This window comes from Nyctereutes procyonoides, unplaced genomic scaffold (genome assembly GCF_905146905.1).
Source record: "Nyctereutes procyonoides isolate TBG_1078 unplaced genomic scaffold, NYPRO_anot_genome, whole genome shotgun sequence".
In the NCBI taxonomy this organism is placed as follows: Eukaryota; Metazoa; Chordata; class Mammalia; order Carnivora; family Canidae; genus Nyctereutes; species Nyctereutes procyonoides.
Window position 1 is genome coordinate 62,432,961 of NW_026575126.1, and position 6,302 is coordinate 62,439,262.

Consider the following 6,302-nt stretch of genomic DNA (forward strand, 5'->3'; position numbering starts at 1 on the left):
GGGCTGGAAGGGCTCTGCAGGGGCCAGTCCACCCCCATCAGGGTAAGTGAGCCCAATAGGCTAGGCAGTTGTGCTCCTGGGACAGAAGTCCTACCCTTGGGGTCTCCCAGGTTCACTGTCCTTTTCCCACTGCTGTTTGTGTCTCTGGAAATGAAAGCTCTTTCTTCTAATGAGGACAATAGCAAGCTACCAAGAGCAGTCTCTCATGCTCTGGGTGGGGGGGGGGGCTGGGGACACCCGTGGCTGGGCTGGGAAGGCAGGTGAGGGAACTTGTGATTTATACTGAAACATAAACATCCCCTCTGCCATCCTCACCATCATCCACAGTGATATTGGTAGGCTCCAGCTTGTGCTAATGACTCTAACCAGTGTGTAATTTCTTCTTGTAAACCTGCCACCTCTCTCCATAGATTTCTACTGCTGCCACTCTGGAACTCATCATTACTGTACTCATTAACTTAGAGTTAATTCAGACTATCTTGAGTATTCTTCTTTTTCTCCTGGTGGATGGAATATCACTGACATCTGACTCTGTAGGAAAGTCACAGGCAGCAGGAATATATAATTCCTTTAACAATGCCTTTGTTTATGCATTTCTTCACTGCAATCTTGCCACCCCGGCAGCTATAAATCACCAGGCAAGAATGAGCTGATGACACCTAGTGGGCCTACGTCATGAGGAACAAGAGGAAGGAAGCTACGGGTACCGAGGACCTGCCGCCTCTCCCCTTGCCTCAGTTTCTCTGTGTATAAAGTAGCCGGATGGGCTCTGCTGAGAATTAATTAACAAATGTCCATTAAATGTTCACAGGGTGAGCGCTCTGCAACTGCTAAGTGGTATTAAATAATTATAGCCCTCAAATGATGAGCCTATCATGTCGTTGATCTGATGCATGAAAATGTTGTTATGTGTCTTTTCACAAAGACTTTATTTAACAAGAGCTGATCTTTGCAATTTGGTTTATTTTCTGTATCCCTTTTAATTTCAGACTCATGGGTTATTAGCAGATAACTGCTCATTTCTGCTGTAAATCAAGAAAACACTCATTAGAAACCCAAAGCTGTGATTGCTAGGAGTTTTGGCTTGTAAAGAGTGGAATAGTAGCAAGATTTGATGTTAAAAATTGGCTGAATTCAAAAGTATTTTTTGTTCAGAGAAAACGAAATGGCATTTTCTGACCTCAGGAACCTTTTAAATGCATTAAAATCCAAGTCATACTTGGCAAAGCACCAGGACCAGAGCTGGCCATCAGATTTCTGATTGGGTGCTCATGGCTGGGGAGAAAGCAAAGAGAGATGGCCATGTGGAGCCTCCCCAGTGACCACTCTGGGTGCCAAGCCACCCAGATGTTAGCATCTAATGAGCTCAGCCTCTGCCATCCTGGAGGTCACCTCCCACCCACAGATGCAGACACACCATAGAGGGGTCAAAGGCGATTTTAAAAGCAAATCTGTAAACTCTGAAAAGAAAAAGGGCACTGATTTCTAAAACATCTGCTCTGGACTGAAGACCAGTGGCCATAGAGCTTTCATCCCCTACTTCTGGCCTCTGGTGACATTTTCTTCTTGTGTCTTGTAGGGAACGTGTTGATTCATAGAGAGAGCGTTCAGGCCTTACTCCTGCATTCCTCATTTATACACGCCTTTCCAGACTGGTAGAATTTCTTTTTGCAAAATTATCCTTGTCTAATCCATAGAGACGGAAAGTGGATTAGTGGTTGCCAGGGGCTGCGGGGAGGGGTCCAGGATGGGGAGTGACTGCTAATGGGCATGGGGCTTCTTTCCGGAGTGATGAGGCCGCCCTGGAACTAGAGCATGGTGATGGTTGCAAACTCCTGTGGATGCACTGAAAACACTGAACTTTACACTTTAGAAGGGTGAATGCGATGATGTGTCCATGATAATACAATAAAGCAATTGCTCAAAGAACATGCCACCCTATTCTTGCTGGCCTACCTGCAGGTACTGAGACCTCATCCTACACTGAGGGTACACAAGAACTAGGTCCCATAGGCCTGCAGCCGCGCTTGGACCCTGTGGTCAGGAAGTAGTTTCCATAGTCTTTCAGCCAGGCTTGGACCCCATGGTCAGGAACTAGGTCCCGTAGGTCTGCAGCCAGGCTTGGACCCAGTGGTCAGGAAGTAGCCTTGACAGCCCTGCAGCCAGGCTTGGGTCCCATCGTTAGGAACTAGGTCCCATAGGCCTGCAGCTGTGCTTAGACCCTGTGGTCAGGAAGCAGGTTTCATGGTTCTGCACTTGGCACCTAGACACTGTAGTGTGGAAGGAGCCCTGAAATTCCTGCAGTGGCGCTTGGACCCTGAAGCCAAGTGTAGGTTTGGTAGATATTTAGGTGCACTCTGTAGTTTGTAGTTTAGGGTTTTTAATATGTAGTCTTTTTTTTTTTTTTCTTAAACGCTTTCACGTGTTACCAATGCTGAAGATCCCATGCATTTGACCTTGGGTTGGTATTCTTAAGATTTGTCAGAAGTGGATAAAAGACTTGTACTTTTGATATATTGCAAAATTGACCTATAAAAAGACTCTACAAACAAAATCATAAAGACTCTGGTTTTAGGCAAAAGAAGGGAAGGAGACAAAGAGTTTATCTCACTGTCCCTGGACTTTTGGGAACCACCAAACTGTCCAAAAGGAATCATAGTTCCCATCGCATCAGGTCAGCAGCAGAAAATAGATCTCCCTAGAGTCAGAGCTCTGGTTCATCAACAGCAAGGGTGAGGCTCCGGGCAGGGAGAGGCCCATGGAGGGAGTTCCTGGTGAGGTGTGTGTGGTAGGAGACCCTGGGTGATCTTAGAGTATGTCCTTTCCTGTTTTTCGTGCAATCTCTTTATTTAAAACCCTAGATGGGGGCTGCCCCGGGGGGTTCAGCAGTTTAGCGCTGCCTTCAGCCCAGGGTGTGATCCTGGGGACCTGGGATCGAGTCCCACGTCAGGCACCTGCATGGAGCCTGTTTCTCCCTCTGCCTGTGTCTCTGCCTCTCTCTCTGTGTGTGTGTGTGTCTCTCATGAACAAATAAATAAAATCTTTTTAAAATAATAAAAAATAAAACTCTAGATGAAATTTATTTTTTTTAAAGATTTATTTATTTAGATAGAGAGCATGCGCACACATGCACGCTGGCTCGCACAGAGGGGAAGGGCAGAGGGAGAAAGAGAATGTCAGGCAGACTCTGAGCTCAGCTCGCAGAGCCAGATGTGGAGCTCCATCTCAGGACCTGGAGATCATGACCTGAGCTGGAACCAAGAGGCAGAGGCTTAACTGACTGAACCACTGGGGCACCCCAGCATTCTCAATGAATCTTAACAAGAAGGTAACGAGGCAGAGATGGAATCTGGAACCCCTTTTACCTTGCCTGGATATGTGATGTCTCCATCCTCCAGGGGACACTTAATGTGTCCCAGGATGACCTTTGAAGAGGCCACTGCCTGGCCCCGGGATCAACATTTGTAAGAGAGAAAATAAGTGCAGGTAGGTTCCAGAGAAATAAAGAAGGAGGTCTCCAGGAGACCAGCGTTGGGCTCACACTGACTGTGTGTGTGTGTGTGTGTGTGTGTGTGTGTGTGTGTGCGCACGCGCACCCAGCCTCCTGCCTCGGTCTTGCTTCCACTGTAGAAAAAGGTGGCCTGGTGGCCTGTGTGGACAACCCTTGAGCAATAGTCCACCTTGGTCCTGCCACACTGGTCAAAAGAAAGCATTTCTGGGAGGGAATGCTCTGGATAATGCAGACAGACACCGCTACAGAGGGGAAGGGGGCCTGCCCTCCACAGGTCTCATCACGCCGCCGTCCTGCATCTCTGCATCTCCAGTGAACGCAGGCAGAAGCACAGCCGTGCAAGCGTGGCCAGCCTCTGCTGAGGCCAGTCTGCTTCTCACACGGTGTCTTGGCCTCCGGGAAGTCGGCTGGGTGGAGGGGAAAGTGAGGTGCCACTGGGGAGGGGGCCCCTGAGTGGGCCCTGGTCCTGGGCTGAGGTCTGCTCACCCACCGCAGCCCACCGCAGCCCGCGCGGCGCGGCCCAAGAGTGAAGGTGGGCAGGTGGTCGTGCCGGAGGCGCCCGGGTTCCTCTCTCAGGGAGGAAGACGGAATGAGGAGGCGAGGGAGCCCTGGGCTGCTAACAGGTTACTGGTCTTTGTTTACCGGGCCACGAGGCGGGCCTGCCTCCCGGCTTGCCAGTTGCGCGTCCGGGGGGGGGGGGGGGGGGCGGGGGGGGGCTGCGGGGCGGATTAGCTCCCGCCCGCCGTCCCCGCGGCGGCAGCTGCTCTGCGGCCCTGCCAAGGGCAGCAGGGCCCGGTTCCCCTGTTTGCTCAGCGCGGAACCGGCTCGGCCACCGCGGCTTCCTTGCGCATCCCCAGGCCGATCCGGCCCGCCCCGTCGGGCTTCGGCCGCGCGGCTCTGGCGGCGGCGTCAGCGGCGCACAATGGAGAGGCTCGCGCGCCGGCCCCGATCGGGGCTTTGTCGCCGGAGCCTCGTGCCGATGGGTTAATGGGGCAGAAGAGATCGGTGAAGGGCGACAGAAGTGGTCTTTGAAAGAGGGTGTCAGTACAGGGCAGCGAGACAAAGGCCAAAACACACAGGGGCGGAGAGGGACAGATGGGGCCGGGCGGGGGCGGGGCGCGGCGCGGGCGCTTCCCCGCTCACCAGGCCGCCCCGCGCCCTCTCCCCACCGCGGGCCCGGCCCCACCCGCCCCCTTGCCGCCGGGCTCGGCGCCACGGTTCCCTGCGTCGGCGGAGGGACCGAGAGAGGGAGGGAGGGGCGAGCGGACGGATGCTCCCCCTCCCCATAAGTAGCCGCGCGGACGACCCCCGGCGGGCCGGGCCGGGCCGGGCGCCCCCCACCTCGGTGCGGGGCCGCAGGGGAGCGCGGAGCCCGGGAGGGGACCGCCAGCCCCGGGGCCCGGGCCCGGTCCGCACGCCGCGAGCCCGGCGCCCGCCGAGCCGGGACGCCCGCCAGGCGGCGCTGCCTCCCTCCAGCCGCCGGCCGCGCGCTGCAAACCGAGGCTGCTTAATTAACGTGCAAATTGAGTAGATTAAATTACTCTAAATAATTAGCCACAGATCCTATAAACAGGATAACATATTTAATTAAGCAGCGATATAGATTTTGGAAACTGTTAATGTATTTTTAGAATGGCTGCTTAGATCTTTCACTTTCCCCCCTAACTTCAAACATGTAACTACAGCCCTTGGTACGTGGATAAATATCTGGAAACAAGATTATGCCTGTTAACTTCAACTAATAGAAATGTTGGTTTAACAGGAACTTGCACAGCCCTGGCGCTGGCGCCGCTCGGAGCCCGGATGGGCCGAGCTGGGGGGCCGGTTCTGTTTAGCTTTGCTGTGATGGGGTGCGCAGCGCCCGCGGTCCTCGGTAGAGGGGCAGGATGATGCGGAATGAGGGGGGACGGAAGAAGGCAAGTGAAAATACAATCCAATTTCATTATATCAATCACATTTAATTGGCAATTTGTACAAGCAATGACCGGGCTGGCTTTAGGTAAAACTATTAGGCGACAGGCGGGTGTGCTACTAAAATTCTTGGTTAGTTAATTAGTGTCTGAACTGCGGAGGGAAAGGATCCTCAGATTTACTCTCTACAAAGAGAGAGCAGCCCAGACAATTCATTAGGCAGGCGGCTTGTAAATTAGAGCTAAGTTAACCTGATTTCCCTTAATTAAAACATCTTTTCTCGTTTACGATGTGGATATAAGTAGATCTCCAGGGTTTTGAATTTTCTGCAACAGCAGATGGTCAGCTAGAAGCAGATAATAGTTAACGCTTTCTCTCTACCAGTTCCGAACAACGTGAGCCGCTGGCCCATCTGAGGATTAAAAGGAGAGATAACAAAGAGCGTTAACCCTTCCTAGTCTTTGGGCTCTGGAAGCTCTGAGGGAGGGGCTGCCCCTGGCTCAGAGGAGCCGGAGAAAGACCTGGCCAGGACGGCAAGAACCCTGGGTGGGACATGGGACAGGGGTGTCAGGGTAAGTGGTCACTGAGCTGTCTCCTGGGGAAGGGAAGTGTCAGGAGGGAGGAGTGCCATTTGCTGTGCCCCAGGTGGGCAGGGTGTAGTGAGGTAGCCACCTGCAGACTTCCCTTTGCTGAGCCTGGCCACTGTCTGGCCGTCCAGCCATCTGCCCACCACAGCCTGAGTGAGTTCCTGTCCTTCTAACTCCTCCCTGCCTCGGATCCCAGTCCTAGTGCGGAGCCCCGTCTGGGCACGGGCAGCTGGTCTGGGCCCAGTAGACCAGTGAACTTTCTTGTGTCACTTGGGCTCAAGTGACACTAGGGC